Source organism: Podarcis melisellensis (assembly GCF_964234715.1).
Source record: "Podarcis melisellensis genome assembly, chromosome: 4".
NCBI lineage: Eukaryota > Metazoa > Chordata > Lepidosauria > Squamata > Lacertidae > Podarcis > Podarcis melisellensis.
In genome coordinates, this window is record NC_138531.1 from 97,804,067 (window position 1) to 97,821,060 (window position 16,994).

A 16,994-nucleotide genomic window follows, 5' to 3' on the forward strand; every position below is an offset into this window, starting at 1 on the left:
AGAAGGGCTGGAGGAATCACTTATCCCCATTTGAAAACAATTATCATTTTGTTTCCTTGGGCTTAATTCTGCTATGATTTGTTAATGCACTCAGATGTGACGCAAACGGTGTGATACAGATTGCAAAATTAATAGCAATTCTGCAGTACAAAACCAAGTGCAAGAAATCTATAGAGCCTACATAATAAAGTTTGGTGATAAAATAATTACAAAGTGAGATTATATCACTTTAAACTTTTTAGTATGTTCAGTAAATACAATAGGACACCTTGATTCTGATCTCATCAGTCCCTCCATCAGAGTTGTTTTGGGGACAAATCAGAGGGGTCAGGCTGAGGGAATTTTTTGGGATATGGTTACCAACTCCCCATTTAGGCTCTTGGGAAGCTGTGCTTGCTCCCTTCAGAGCAAGTGCAATTTCGCTGCTCTCTGTAGGTCTAAGAAAAGAGTCTGTGTATTGCTTTCCACGGCTGGTACATTCAGCGGTGACACAGGAGATGCATATACGTAAAAAGGGATCCACAATTCCACATTCCATGGTGTGCATTTGACCCCCGTTGGGCAGAGATAGCCTAGCCACAGCTATCCATGTCCTGGTAATTTCAGGGGTGGACCACTGCAATGTGCTTTATGCAGGGCAATGTACTTTTATGAGGCACAACATCAATAGGCTGGTGACACCTAGATCTACCTGTTCCATCTGAATCAGGAATGGCAGTTGAGCTGCTGAGCCATTGCCTGGAGGCAATAATGGGCTGAATGTGAGCCAATAAGCTGAAGCTGAATCCAGACAAGATAGACGTGCTATGGATTTGGGGTTCTTGAGTACAGGAAGTAGAAATACTACCAGGTGTGGACGGTGTTGCACAGGGGCATTATTTGGGGTGGTCCTAGATGCAGTACTGTCCCCTGAAGCCTACGTGGTTTCAGGTTGCCAGGAGTACCCATTTCAAACTGTTGTACCCAGCCTTCTCTAGGGTGAAGGGGAGGTAAGGCACATATGGAATAAATGAATATGTTAATCTAATCCAGTGTTTCTCAGCCTTGAGTCCCCAGATGTTATTGGACTACAACTCCCATCATCCCTGAGCTCTGGCCTTGCTAGCTAGGGGTGATGGGAGTTGTAGTTCAACAACATCTGGGGACCCAAGGTTGAGAAAGACTGCTCTAATCCAATATAAACTCTAGGATTTTGAAAACTCAGATACCCATATTGTTATATTACTTCTGGTATATAGGTGCTAATTTCTGTACGTTGTACCTCATTATAACCTAAAACAAATGGGTAGACAAACATATCACTCTTTCTGTTGATAAAGATGTTCTGCATGCACCAGGAAAATCTACCCTGAGGTGCTTCTATTAACATGGCAGGATCAGGCAATTAGTTTTTAACTTTGTTTAAATGTAAGAACGTCTTCTTAACTGGATTATGGACAAATTAACTGGCTTGAGGCTTTACATGACTACACAGACCAAGACCCCAGAGAGATAAAAATAGAAAGCTTATTAAGACATACAGATAAGCAGGCAAAGTCCTATGGGGTATAGAGTCAATCAGCCTGGGGGGAAATGTTGATCTGGTCAAGTGTTCACAGTTTTACGAATCCCTAGGAAAAACACTACTCAAATTACGGACCACTAACCTTGCTAGTAAGGGATTTCTACGTGGTCAAAATAATCACATTTAACAGGGCAAAAGCAATATATAAATATGGCCTGAGACTTGCAGACCTCTTAGGCCTCCCCTGTGCAGGAGAATATGATAATTTAGCAAGTGCTTGCTCAAGTACTAACTTTAAGAGAAGAAAGGACCATGATGGGAATTAGCATGACCTTCTTAATAGTGGCCCCTGAGTTGAGCTGCAAAATTTTCCCTCAGTATTTTCACTGAGGAACCTGTACAAAGCTCATTGACACTGCTTAACGTGTGGAGATTGCAGAGAGGTTTCAAACTTTACTGCTGCTTTTGGAGCTAGGTGCTATAATTAACTTGATGTGTTATATTTATGATTTCCTATGTAATTAAGGAGTTATTAATAATTATATTGGGATCCTTTTTCCTGTCATGAATTGCCTTGAGCTTACCAAGAGGAAGGATACAAGTGTTATAAAACAAATAAAGAGTCTGCCATCTGAAGCTCTGCTATTTTTCACTTCCATTTCAATTACCAGAAAAAGGCAGAGGGAAGATGTGATTGTGCCACTGTGGCTGCCACTTCATTTTTGTTATTTGCAACATTATTTTTTATGCTAATGTTAGTGTTTTGTATTTTAGGTACCTTTCATAGTTATTTTCACTAGCTGCTTTGAAAGGCCCATTTCTAAATTAAGACACCCATTTAACTTACATTTTTAAAAAAATCTAACCTAAAATCCTTCCTTGAACGCAACTGCAATTTATTGTTCTCTGTATTTTCAAAACAGTCTCAAACCTGCACCTAATGGCTTTCATTTAGCAGATCTATAAAAACCAAAATATGGATTTTTTGTGTGGGAGTGCGCCCCCTTTCCCCCACCCCACAGTATCCCTTTGTAAGAAAGCCTAATCATTAGGAGAAATCTAACAAAAACAGTGTTCCATTTATCTTAAAGTCCTAGTCCTCAACAGTCCAGATTTAGGTAGGTTAACAGTGTTGGTCTGACACAGTTGAAATAAATAATAAAATAAAATAAATTATCCAGTAGCACCTTAGAGACCAACTAAGTTTGTTCTGGGTATAAGCTTTCGTGTGCATGCACGCTTCTTCAGATCAGTAGCACCTGAAGATATCTAAAGATATCTGAATAAGTGTGCATGCACACGAAAGCTTATACCCAGAACTAATTTAGATGGTCTCTAAGGTGCTACTGGACAATTTTCTCAACAGTCTAGTTAACAGTCCTTGACAGAGTCCAATCAACTTGCTTTGAAGGGCAAAAGGTAAAGGTAAAGGGATCCCTGACCATTAGGTCCAGTCGTGGCCGACTCTGGGGTTGCGGTGCTCATCTCGCTTTATTGGCCGAGGGAGCCGGCGTACAGCTTCCGGGTCATGTGGCCAGCATGACTAAGCCGCTTCTGGCGAAACCAGAGCAGCGCACGGAAACACCATTTACCTTCCCGTCGGAGTGCTACCTATTTATCTACTTGCACTTTGACGCGCTTTCGAACTGCTAGGTTGGCAGGAGCAGGGACCGAGCAATGGGAGCTCACCCCGTCGCGGGGATTTGAACCACCGACCTTCTGATCGGCTGGTACCTCCTAAATGAAACAGCCTGTTATGCCTGACTCTCTAGGGAACACTTCTGGTGCATCTTTGTTATCACAGGGATTCAAAGAGTGGAGAGACACTACAGTGGAAGTGATCATCACCTCAAGAGTTTATCAGCCCTTCAGTGAAAGGAAGCTGTGGAAGTTATGCTATCATTTGGTGCAAGTTATGCTATCATTTGGAACAGGGGTAGGCAACCTAAGGCCCACGGGCTGGATGCGACCCAATCGTCTTTTCAATCCGGCCCATGGATGGTCCGGGAATCAGTGTTTTTACATCAGTAGAATGTGTGCTTTTATTTAAAATGCATCTCTGGGTTATTTGTGGGGCCTGCCTGGGGTTTTTACGTGAGTAGAATGTGTTCCTTTATTTAAAATGCGTCTCTGGGTTATTTGTGGAGCATAGGAATTTGTTCATATTTTTATTTTCAAAATATAGTCCAGCCCACCACATGGTCTGAGGGACAGTGGACTGGCCCACAGCTGGAAAAGGTTGCTGACCCCTGATCTGGAATAACAAGCTGCTTCCTTGGAACCAGTCACCTGGCCCCAGGCTCCCTAAGACCCACAAGCCCCCTTTCAGATTCTATGCCTTGAGAGAGATGTTCCTGCCCTTGGGGTGTGGAGAAGTGGGATGAACCCTGAAGATCACAACCAAATTTCAAATGTGTTTGGGAAGTCAGGCTTTGCATTCTTTCTGAAATTGTCAAGCTTTATGGGGAGGGGGATGTTAATTAGCATTCGGCTATGTGAATTGCTTGGGTTTAATTACTAAGGGCTGATTAATGATGTCTCATACTCAAGGCATGTTTTTGTAGTCCCAATATTTTTTTGGGGGGGTGGGAACATAAGCTCATCACAACACTAGACAGGAATCACCACGCTTCAAGGGCAAATGAATACTGTATTCCTATTGTTAATATCAACAACCTCAGATATGCAGATGACACAACTTTGATGGCAGAAAGTGAAGAGGAATTAAAGAATCTCTTAATGAGGGTGAAAGAGGAGAGCGCAAAATATGGTCTGATGCTCAACATTAAAAAAACCTAAGATCATGGCCACTGGTCCCATCACCTCCTGGCAAATAGAAGGGGAAGAAATGGAGGCAGTGAGAGATTTTACTTTCTTGGGCTCCATGATCACTGCAGATGGTGACAGCAGTCACAAAATTAAAAGACACCTGCTTCTTGGGAGAAAAGCAATGACAAACCTAGACAGCATCTTAAAAAGCAGAGACATCACCTTGCCAACAAAGGTCCATATAGTGAAAGCTCTTGTTTTCCCAGTAGTGATGTATGGAAGTGAGAGCTGGACCATAAAGAAGGCTGATTGCAAAAGAATGGATGCTTTTGAATTCTGGTGCTGGAGGAGACTCTTGAGAGTCCCATGGACTGCAAGAAGATCAAACGCATCTGTCCACATGCAGAGGCACACACATGATTTCTATCAGTGAGGATGAGGGCATCCACTATCTGGGGTGAAAGACAGGTCTTGTCCTCACACAGCCCTGTAAGATTTGTTGCTTACAGGTCACAGTCATCCTAATGAAAAACGTTCTCCTGCTACAGACTCCACAGGCTATAACCAAACAGAAGGTATGTAGTCTATATGTATGACAGACACATTTCTAAAACGTAATTTCTACGGCCCCACTCTGTTTTTACTATGAAATGACTTCAAGCTTCAATGGGAAGGGATTCATCAAATAACCAGTACCCTATGTTAAGACTAGAAACATGTAATATGATGTTTGTACTCATGATATTAGCCTGAATTAGGGCCAGGTTTACCCACAAAACCTGGGGCCAGCCCACTTCCAGCCATCAAACCAAACAGGATCTCGGTTGAGCAAGATCTCCGAATGGAAAACCTTGGAAGCCTAGAAAAGGGCTGGAAAAGAGCTCAAATCAAGAGCTCCAGCAGATATAATCAAGCCTGAAAGGCATTAAGTGAAGACAAATGAAGATTGTAAACTGGACTGAAGGGCAGACAGAGCGCTTGGGAGGGAAAGCACATAAACAGTGTTTCCCTTTTAACAAGCTCATCATCTCCAGCCACCCAGCATTTTATGAAAGAAGATCAAAAATCCAGCCATGATTGTAGCATTTTTAAAAATGAGTCAGAAACAATTGTTAGGCTGAAGGATACACTCAGCCTGCCTAAGCAGGGTGCCTCTGCAATTGTGGCCATTTCAGGGCTTACCTGCATTTCCAAGACTGATCAGAGTGGAGGAAATTTTGCTGTGCTTGAGCCGAAATACTGCAGGGAGTCAGAACAGGGACAATTTTCTAAAACATCCTGGGTTGTTGCCTAAGAGATGTTTTGTGTTCTCGGATAACAGCAATTATTCCTCATTGGGATTTCTCAATTGTCGGAAAAGTATAGAGGGCCATCAATGCTGTTCTCTGTTTTGGGGGAGGGAGGGGTCATACCAACCATTATATATTTCACACACAAAAAAGTTCATTACAGGCAGTTTCTCTTTTTAGATGTACTTTAGTCAAAGCTCAATCCGACAAGTGACACAGCAGCATTTGAATAAAGAAACTGACAGGTGCATTATTCAGCCTCACTAGAGAAAAATAATCAAATAGACATTTCACATCATAACTGTGCTGTTGCTCGGATTTAACATTTAAGCTATTCCCAAGCGCTATTTCTTAGCAAATTAGTAACAAATTATTCATCGAACAAAATTTCCCCCTTCAAATCTGCTTACTCCAGTATTATTATTTGGGGGTGGGGAGAATACAAGGTCCAGGCTTCAAATCCCTACTCAGCCACGAAGCTCACTGGGTTACATTGGGCCAGTCACTGTCTTGGCTATCCTACCTCAGAGGGTTGTTGTGGTGATATAATGGGGAGGTGGAGAAGCATGTTCACCACCTTGAGCTCCTTGGAGAAAAAAGTGGAATATCAATGTAAAAATAAAACAAACTGCCATCTGGATTCTCCCCTCAATGTCCATGGTATGGGTTTGCTTTAATTTCTTCCTCCCTTTCTCGTCACTTTGTAGTGTGTCCATTCTTTTAAATGGAAACTGGTGAAAAAGCAGTATGTAAATGTGACAAACATATACATTAATATGGTAACACTACCTCTATGATTTTGATGATTGCAGCTCTAGCCTATGAACGCAGTCTGGGTGGAATCCAATATAGTACTAAGCCTGAAGTTTTGACAGTGCAAGGATTTCTGCTTTCACAAAGGAGTGTTTCCCCCGCCCCCCCAGCATACACCCAAAATCTGTTCTGGAGCAGATCTGGGGAAGGCATTGGGGAAGAAGGGGGGAAGTCCTGGTTCACAATGATGGGACACAGCAGAATACCCTCTGCTACAGGCGCAACCTACTAAAATCAGTTAGCTATCCTGACAGTTAATCTGCTAGAGACCGGAGTATGAACAGCCTTGCAGGATCAGGGCCAAGAGGCATACTGCAATAGCAGGTGAATCATAAGGTCCAAGGTCTATACCAGGGGTCGGCAAACTTTTTCAGCAGGGGGCCAGTCCACTGTCCCTCAGACCTTGTTGGGAACCGGATTATATGTTGAAGAGAGAAAAAATGAACGAACTCCGATGCCCCACAAATAACCCAGAGATGCATTTTAAATAAAAGTACACATTCTACTCATGTAAAAACACGCTGATTCCTGGACCGTCTGTGGGCCAGATTTAGAAGGCGATTGGGTCGGATCTGGCCCCCAGGCCTTAGGCTGCCTACCCATGGTCTGTACAGAGGGTCAAGGTCCTGAAATGTGGTCCTTTTATGCACTATCACGTAGGGAACAGCTTGGGATTGTTTCTTTGCATTCAGAAAATATGAAAGGCTGACTGAAAGACCAAAGACCAGAAAGAGCTGGAGCCTCGTGGATGCCAGCAGAGAAAGCAGGGCAGTAAAGGAGGCTGGAGGTCCCAGCAGCAACTGCTAGCTGGCAGAATTTATACTATCAACAGCTAATACCAGCCAGGAAGGAGTGAATTGTTTCCAGGTGCAAAATGAAGCCCAAAAAAAACCCCAGTCAACTATTTAGTAGTCTGCTAAAGGGTAACCGCTTAGCACTGCACAAAGGCTACTGAACCAGATAACCTGGGTTCAAGATGTAATACCCAACCGTACCCCCTTCCCAATAGTATTATGACCGTAAGTCATGTTACCACCAGGAACAAATTCCATTGATTCAAACAGGAGTTAAAAGTAATTATGTTGATTAGCACTGGATTGCCAATCAACAATTAATATTGTTTATTGAGGGATTAACACGGAGTTATTAAGCTTACCTGCATTCAGTAAAATTGTTTACAAACATGAAATGTTATTTCTCTATGAATTCATTAGTAACTGAAATACATGTTCCAACACCTGTAAGTAGTTAATATGTATAATTTAATAAACCAGGCAGATATTGCAAAAGAAGGCAATTGAAAAAAAAATTTAAATGGCCAAGATGTGATTTGATAGCAGAATGATTTTTTGGTCTGCAGCCTGTATTCTGCCTCATTATGCTCCCCTCTGGCTCTAACCAGACTATAATCAGCAGCCACTTCACAGTTAACATTTCATCACCAAATAACACTGTTGATTCAATCAAGCCCAGCAAAATGTTTCCTTTAAGATGCTTTCATCATCTGCATTTCTTGAAGAAATGCCCTTCCTTTCACCATCGCAACTTCTCAGTGAGAACAAATACTCTGCTGCATCTGAAATCATATTTTGATTAAAACGTAAATGGAACCAATTGCCTTTCCCCCTCGTTGGCTAACACAACATGCCTTTGTCTGAAGGAAGGCAGGGAGACAGATGAGAGGAAAACCTCAACCTGCTCATTTTTCCACATTTGACAGTTTTCAGCACAAACTGAATTCCTTCTGGATGAAATTCAATCAACAGGAAATACAAGCTATAACCTGAATGCTTATCACCAAACAGGGCAGGGGAGGGAGGAACTGCTAGAGCAAAAAAGCCTTTCAGCAATGAATAGGGTTTGTTTGTTTTTTTGCCATATTTCATGACTGTTTACAAAGAAGGATGAACACAGGACTACTTTCACCTCAACACTATTAATCAGCAATATAATGATAAACTTAATTGCCCTTATTATTGCTGTCCCAATAAATGAACTCTTGCAGCAAGCTCTTTAAATATAAAAAAACCTTTTATCCCCATTCCAGCCTGTATTCATGATAGAAAATTAATGCAGCTGAACATTTCTCAGTCTTGCAATATATCTGCTTTCAGCCCACGGATGTTACATGATGACATTTTCAATCACATCAAATCCAAAGCTTGGGTTCCAGCACATCATTAAAGACAAGGCAGAAACCATATTCATTCCCCACTACATAGGGTTACACAACAGCCATCCATTTGTTTTTCCCAGTACGTACAAGGGCAGCCCTAGCTACATTTTAGGCACATATACTGATGCCGATTTTTATTTTATGTGGTCACTACCATCCATACAATGTCCAAAGTGATTTACATGCAAAAAAGGAACGTTGCAGAACACACACATTCCCCGGTTTCTCTAAAAGAATCCTTCTGCACAGCCCCAGAGTAACTTCCAAGAGTTGCCCTTTGCAAAGCTCAAAGGAGGTAGTAAAGGTTCAGAGTATTTGCCGTTCAGGAACTGCAGTGATGCTAAGCAAGTATATGTGTGCTCTTAATTCTCCTTCCAGCTCCCAAGAGGAAGGGAGGCAAATTAGAATCCCAGTTCTTACCTTCCCCACGCTCTTGCAAAATGCAGCGTTCCTCTGTCTAAAATATGCATGTTAACTCCCACAGCACCTCATCACAGATCAGTCTGGCATGGTACACGTAGGAGTCATTCTCTAAGTGTGCACATTCCAATACTCTGCATTGAACATTCATGACGCTTGAGAGGTGCTATGCTTATGAAACATTGCTGCAGAAGCTCAGCTGAGGAAGCATATATTTAGGCTGCAATCCTATACACGCTTAGCTGACAGTAAGTCCCACCAAACTCAAGGGGCACTTTTGAGCGGGCATGGGCAAAATTACACTGCACCGATCACTATTCAGCGGGATGTATGCCATCTTTACATGCTCCCTATTTTCCCAGCCACTCCTGTAATTTGGTCCTCTTCCTACTGCCACTGCCACCCTTGCTCCAAAAGGCATTCTTCCCAGTGTTAGAAACTGAATGGCACCTTAATCCTAGGTTATGGGCACTGCAATGGAGTGTCTATGCACGCTTTTTTATAACAAGAATACAAAGCTGAAAATGAATGAACTGCAGCTAAAATCTTATGTTCATTTTTCACATGGTCGAGACCTTCCCCTGCCCACCCCCCTAATATTCTCCTGAGGGTCCCTTCTCCAGTCTTCAAGAGTGACTGGATGTGGAGAGGCAGAAAAAGGTGGTCCTTTTCTTCCAGAAGTGGCAGTCCCAATCTGAAATCTTAGGCTCAGTACTGCACCCAGAGCTCAGAAACTGATCGCATGAAATTCCCTGTTGCAAAACGCGCCTAGAACAATGGGAGTTTCAAACGCCAATCCCTCCCAATCTCTTCCCCAAATATTAACCTTTGATGGCAGGATATACATGCTGAGTATGAACAAGTTTAGATACCCCATCCCAGACCCCCTCCCATCAAGATGTTATCTCGCTACCCTCACCTGCCTGTTACCTATCTCACTATCAGCAATACCCCGATTTACCCTCACCATACTACCTTTGCCTAAACAATCATATTAAACAACTGCTTCATTAAGACAGAAAGCATGATGTGCCCATCCAGTTCTCTCCCAGTGGCCAATGTTTTTATGCCACACCCCTCGTGCCTACACTAGTGCCATGATCAAGTTCACTCATGGCACCATGCTGGAATTCTTTCAAAACTTCTTGCCGGCATGCAATCCCTAGTTCCCGTGCACTCCTTTCATATGCTCACTCTGGCTTTTGGTGCATCCACCCCCAAAGCACGCTTTCCGATTCTTTCACAATTTCCACCACGGTGTTTCTTGGTCCATCCTGCTAAGCACCTAGAAAGATTCCCCATTTCATGCTATGGCCCTGTACTAATCCACACTGTTCTAAAGCCATCTACCTTAAAGCTTTTATGGGCAACGCATCACCATCTTGCTTTTCCTCCATAACGCCCAGCAAGCATCCAGAAATTATCCCAAATCCGTTTAATTATCCCTTTTGTCTCACCCACAAACACATTTCCCCTTCCCAAACCCAGGGCTTTTGGGATACCCCTGTACCAGCACACCGTGTTCCCATTCCTGCTACGCTCCTTTGCCCCTGCTACACAAGATATCAGTGCCCTGTGTCAATGCCAAGCCAATGCCCTTTGTTGTTGTTGTTGTTTAGTCGTGTCCAACTCTTCGTGACCCCATGGACCAGAGCACGCCAGGCACTCCTGCCTTCCAATGCCCTTTACCATCTTCCATTGCCTCAATGCCTGTTGCCATCATCTGCCTCGTCCCAACCCTTAACTCTAACAGGGACTTCCTCTGTCCCCATCACAGGCACACCACTGCCACCTGTTAAAGCCATCTTGCCCATGGGATACTGCCACTCTCTAAGACAACCAGCCTGTGGAAGTGCCAGATTCCAAACATCTTGCCGAACCCTGTATCACATCTACATCAACCCCCACTGAGACCAGTATCCTTTTACTATTCTGCCCCTACCCAATGATATGTACCCCAATGCCTTTTGACATTTCCGTCCTTTTTAAATTTATACGTATCCTGATTCTCCTCTTCCTCCAAGGAACTCAAGGTGCAGTTCTCCCTGCCATCTGATCCTCAAGCAGGTGTGCGCCAAGAGGCTGGCCTAAGGTCATGCAGCGAGTTTCGTGGCTAATCAGGGATTTGAACCTGGGGCCTCTCTGGTTCTCAGTCAACCATTGTGGATTTTCCCATTGCGCCACCACCACCACCCCAGAACACACAAAAGGATTCACGAACTTCATCTGCATGTTCCACACCACACTGAGCCATAGCTGTCAACCTTCCCTTTTTTGCGGGAAATTCCCTTATTCCAGCGCCGTTTCCCGCTGCTATCCTGGATTGTTAGATATCCCATAGACTGTCCCCAGGACAGGTGAGGCTGCTGATCCCTTATTTTCAAATCTGAAAGTTGACAGCTATGCACCGAGCCATCAACACAGAAATGAACCCCGACGCACTCCTGACAATTTCTCCCACCCTTCATGCCACTAGAGGTCAGGGGTCCCAATGCAGACCCACAAACCCTGTCCTCACGCAGCATGGCATCTCTTTCCCAGATCTCCCGGCTAAAATATTTTTAAAGGGTGCATACAAATTAATAAGAGTACACAATCTCTCTCTCTCTCTCTCTCTCTCTCTCTCTCTCACACACACACACACACACACACATACATAACATGCATGCGCATGCACAAATTGCCTCTGCTCCCCCCCCCACCTAAAAAAAAATCCTTTAACCTTAACAAAGCAAGCACTCTGGGGCAGCCCCTCCTCAGTGATTCTCCACCGCCCCCCCCCCAAAAAAACCTGCCTTGAGCCCTCTCTTTTGCATACCCCCCCAACACACACACATTTCACATACGCACCACCAGCATCCTCGGCATCCCCTAAACACGCCAGTACCTTGAGACTGCAGGCCAGAAATAATAAAACCACTAACAAGCCCGACCCCACATTAACTTCCCAGGCACACACCCTGCCCCCCACGACTGCAAGAACTTGGCAGAGGGGGGCATGGAAAAAGGGAGAGAAAACCGAGAAGACCCCTTACACTTGACCCTGCTAGGGTTTCCCCTCTCTCCCACACTCTCTGAGGCTAAGGGGGCGATAGATAGATAGATAGATAGATAGATAGATAGGCAGATAAATAAATAGATAGATATAGATGTATTATATTATATATATATTATACATAATTACTATATTATTACATTATATCTGTCTATCTATCTATCTCCCACCTTTTTCCCTGATGGAACTCAAGGTGGCTATGAGGGTGTCTCAAGGGGGTGGTTACAGAGGGGGTCTATGGGGGGATATCAAGGGGGTTACCGAGGGGGTATATGGGGGGTTATTGAGGGGGTCTATGGGGGTTATGCGGGGGGTCTATGAGGATGGCTCTATGGGGGGTCATCGAAGGGGTCTATGAGGGAGACAGTGGGGGGTCTATGGGGGATATCGAGGGTGTCTATGGGGATCGATTAGGGAGTCTCTGAGGTGGGTCTATGAGGGAGGCTGAGGGGGGTCTACGGGGATCTATGAGGGGCTCCCCTCCCCCCAGCGAAGGGGGGAGGGGAGCTCGACGGCGCGTGAGGGGGAGGCTGTTGTTGTTGCTGAGGGGTTTCTCTGGCGGGGGGGTGTCCCCCTCCCCCTCGCTCCCCCTTTCCCACCTGCGGGTCTGGGCGCAGGGGTCCTCCTCGTCCTCGTCGCCTCCGGCTTGTGCTCGTCGGCGGGGCTCCGGGGCTCCAGCCTCCCCTCGCGTAGCAGCAGCAGCGTCCTCCGGCGGCGGCGGCGGTGTGGAGGGGGGAGCGGGAGGCCTCTGCGAGGGAGCCAAGGACGCGGAGCTTTGTGGGCGAGCGGCGGGCGAGCGGGGCTGTGAGGGAGCGCAGCGCCGAGGATCCTGGCTGAGGCGGGCGAGGGAGGGAGGGAGGGAGGAGGGGGCGGGGGCAGCGCCAGCCGGCAGAACCGTTACGAGAGCCGGGAGACTACAGGTCCCGGCATGCCCCGCGCGCACAGGGATCAGCCCCGCGAGGCGCCCGCCTCGCCGCGGGGCATCTCGGGGGTTGTAGTCGCCGAGGCGTCTCCGCCTCCTCCTCCTCTTGGGCTTCGGCGGGAAGGGGAGGGGAGGGGGCCCGCGGGGCATGCTGGGAGTTGTAGTAGGCGAATCACAGATTATTAATAGCTGCTGGGCGAGCTAATAAAACGGAGCCCCATCGCCGGTGATGGCGATCGCCGTCATTATAGGTTTTCCTGGGCGGCTTAAAAGGTGAAAAGCACAACGTTGTTGTGGTTGTTGTTCAGAAAATGAGCAAGGAAAGGCAGCCACAAACTTCTTTGCGCGGAGGCTGCGTGAAATTGCTTGAAATCCAGATTTAAAACACAGTTAAAAGGCTACTTGAATCATAAAAAAGGGTATTCACTCGGCGCTAAAAAGACCGGAGAGACGCACACAGAGAGAGATGTACTTGCCGAGTCTCTACGTCGCACCATTGCACATTTATCCATATTTTTATCATACATCTTTTACATCTCTATGGCGCCCATTAATTAAGTCTTACTTGGCTTTTAGGAAGTGCCACTGGAAAATATTGTTCGTATTTATATGAATTGATATAGGACGTTACTTTTATTGTTTTCTGTGCAGACCGATTATTATTATTATTATTATTATTATTATTATTATTATTATTATTATTATTTATTATTATTATTATATAAGCGAAACGTGTCATCTGAGCGGTTGGTTTGTTCTCTCCCTGCCGCTTTTCAGACCGAAGGCTCCACAGTTCGGCTCAAAGCATGCATGCAATGAGAACCATTCTATAATATTAATAATCGGAGGATGCAATGCAAATAATAATAATATTAATAATAAAGCGGCTGCCTGATCGCGTGGAAGCTAAGGACGGGTTATTCGAGCCTTGCGAAGTGGGTACGGTAAACAAGGTCTGAGAAAAATCATAATTGTTGTGAAGGCGAGACCTGGGGAAAGGTTAGGCGGAAAACTATTCACCTTTTAATGTTCCAGAAGCTGAAAACGCCTTGCGGGGAGAGAAATGAACTTGCACGGAGGCTCCATCGTTTGGGACCTGCTGCAAACATTGCAAAACGATGCCCCTGCGCGGTTCTGGAGGAATAAATAAGACATTATTCTTTTCTGGCAGCGGAGCGGTGCCGAGCTGCCCTCCTTGCAACTTGCGAGCATCGCTGCAAGCATCTCAAAATGAGCACTGAAATGCAATAAAATGGACCGGCAGCAGAGGCTGCAAGCGAGAGACCCAGTGTGGTCTCAGGCGCTTTCTCACGAGCAGAGCCCGATGGGAGATGTAGTTGGAATAATCCACCCATTTTCCTACTTTAAGGTTTCCTGATATGCTGGGTAATGTAGTCTCTCATCTGCTTGGGTGGCTCAGGGACAAAGAATATAGGAGGCAGCAAGGAGCAAAGGATGTCAGATCGCGGAGGAGATGGGGGGAGAGAGAGTCTGGTTAACCCTAACGGGTTAACTGCTGCAAGAGTTTTTTTTCTATGGGGAAGAATATATTTATTTTGCAAGATGCGTTCAGGGTTGCTCTCAGCTGATACATGCATTCTGGCAGGGCTGGAAGAAAATTGCAAGCAGTGAATGGCTAATGAAAAAAAAAAATCAGTTTCCTGACTGGTGAACGTGTTCGAGTCTTTCAGCAAAAACACCAAGGTCAGTGCCGGATTTACGTATAAACTAAACAAACTATAGCTTAGGGCCCCACTCTCGGGGGGGGGGGGCAAAAAAATTAAAAGGGAAAAACTGGATGTACATTTCCAAAATATAAGATATAATACTAATATGTACAATAAAACCTACATGCAGCAACAGTGTTTTGTGTTGTGTAGGTTCCTATGATGTAAGTCATGTGCCCCGATTGCTAGCCTGCTCCCTAAAATATCACTGGTTTGCTCATTTCTATATATAGGGTGCATACATTCTGCATGGGACGCGGGTGGCGCTGTGGTCTAAACCACAGAGCCTAGGGCTTGCCAATCAGAATGTCGCTGGTTCGAATCCCCGCAATGGGGTGAGCTCCTGTTGCTCGGTCCCTGCTCCTGCCAACCTAGCAGTTCAAAAGCACGTCAAAGTGCAAGTAGATGAATAGGTACCGCTCCGGCGGGAAGGTAAACAGCATTTCCGTGCGCTGCTCTGGTTCGCCAGAAGTGGCTTAGTCGTGCTGACCACATGACCCGGAAGCTGTACGCCGGCTCCCTCGGCCAATAAAGCGAGATGAGCACCGCAACACCAGAGTCGGTCATGACTGGACCTAATGGTCAGGGGTCCCTTTACCTTTACCTTTTTACATGCTTCATGGACTGCTTGCATGGCATCATATACAGATGTCTTTAGATACCTATTAGGTCCATAAATTACCATCTAGCATATACTCCACACACAAAACAGCGACCATTTGTTGTAGACAAAGGACAGCTGGACATAGAAAGGGCCCCATTACCTTCAGTAGCTTAGGGCCTCATCAAAACTAAATCCGGCCCTGACCAAGGTATTGTGGAACCTTAAACCTTTCTAGCATACAAGGTATTTGTGGACTACAGCCTGCTGAAGGTGGTCACAGCGCACAAGGCTGGCTGCCAATTCCAGTCCACCGGCTCTTTAAGGACAAATGATAGCTAATTTGTTGAAAACATTCCTCCTTCTGGGGTTTGCCCACTCATCTCTCACCTGTGGCTGCTGGAAGATGCCAACATGTGGCCACACCTTGGGAAAGGCTTTGACTGGCAAGGCAAGTACCGTATTTTTTGCTCTATAAGACCCACTTTTTCCCTCCTAAAAAGTAAGGGGAAATGTGTGTGCGTCTTATGGAGCGAACACAGACTGAGCAGCTATCCCAGAAGCCAGAACAGCAAGAGGGTTTGCTGCTTTCATTGTGCAGCGATCCCTCTTGCTGTTCTGGCTTCTGAGATTCAGAATATTTTTATTCTTGTTTTCCTCCTCCAAAAACTAGGTGCGTCTTGTGGTCTGGTGCGTCTTATAGAGCGAAAAATACAGTAATGTGCACCCCCTAACCCCTGGATTTGCGCCCCCTAACCCGTGGATTTGCGCCCCCTAACCCTAACCCCCAGATGTTGCACCCGGTGCGGCCGGCACCCCCTGCACCCCCCATGCTACGCCACTGGACTGGACAGCTAAACCAGGTGAGGGTAGCCAATACGTCTCAAATCTTCTGTGAGTTAGGGATTCCCCCTGCATGCGAAGTCGAGCTCCAGTGGATGGAGCAGATGAGACCTAGAGTGGGTCCAATGGTCAAGGAGGCAGTTTCTGTGCTTGCTGTAGATAATAATATAGTGGTACCTTTGTGGTACCTCTTGAGAGTCCCATGGACTGCAAGAAGATCAAAGCGATCCATTCTGAAGGAAATCAGCCCTGAGTGCTCACTGGAAGGACAGATCGTGAAGCTGAGGCTCCAAGACTTTGGCCACCTCATGAGAAGAGAAGACTCCCTGGAAAAGACCCTGATGTTGGGAAAGATGGAGGGCACAAGGAGAAGGAGACGATAGAGGACGAGATGGTTGGACAGTGTTCTTGAAGCTACCAGCATGAGTTTGACCAAACTGCAGGAGGCAGTGGAAGACAGGAGTGCCTGGCGTGCTCTGGTCCATGGGGTGACGAAGAGTCGGACACAACTAAAAGACTAAACAACAACACGTCTGGTTGTGAACGGGATCCATTCTGGAGGCCCATTCGCAACATGAAAAGCCCGCAAACTGAAACGCCGTATCTGCACAGGTGTGTGGCGCAATCTGGTGCTCGTGCGCATGTGGGAAGCATGATTTATTGCTTCTGCGCATGTGTGAGCAGCAAAACCTGGAAGTAACCCTTTCTGGTACTTCTGGGTCTCCACGGGACGCAACCTGAAAAAACGTAACTTAAAGCAAACGTAACATGAGGTATGACAATAATAATAATAATAATAATAATAATAATAATAATAATAATAATAATTACTTGTACCCCGCCCATCTGGCCAGGCCTCCCCAGACACTCTGGGC

At 45.6% G+C, this 16,994-nt stretch overlaps 1 protein-coding gene across 5 annotated transcripts in view; it reads right to left on the reverse strand.

Annotated features, from left to right (window-relative positions):
• FAM168A (family with sequence similarity 168 member A) overlaps positions 1 to 12,859 on the reverse strand; it is a 170,518-nt gene extending 157,659 nt beyond the window's left edge. The window contains exon 1 of one of the 5 annotated variants that reach the window (XM_081910140.1): positions 12,626 to 12,859. The gene's annotated coding sequence lies outside the window, so the exon portion shown is untranslated. Of the gene's footprint in view, positions 1 to 8,971; positions 9,083 to 12,625 lie in introns of those variants that run through there. The other 4 variants (XM_081910137.1, XM_081910141.1, XM_081910139.1 and 1 more) reach the window with 4 other exon arrangements.
• Between the last annotated feature and the right edge of the window lie 4,135 nt (positions 12,860 to 16,994).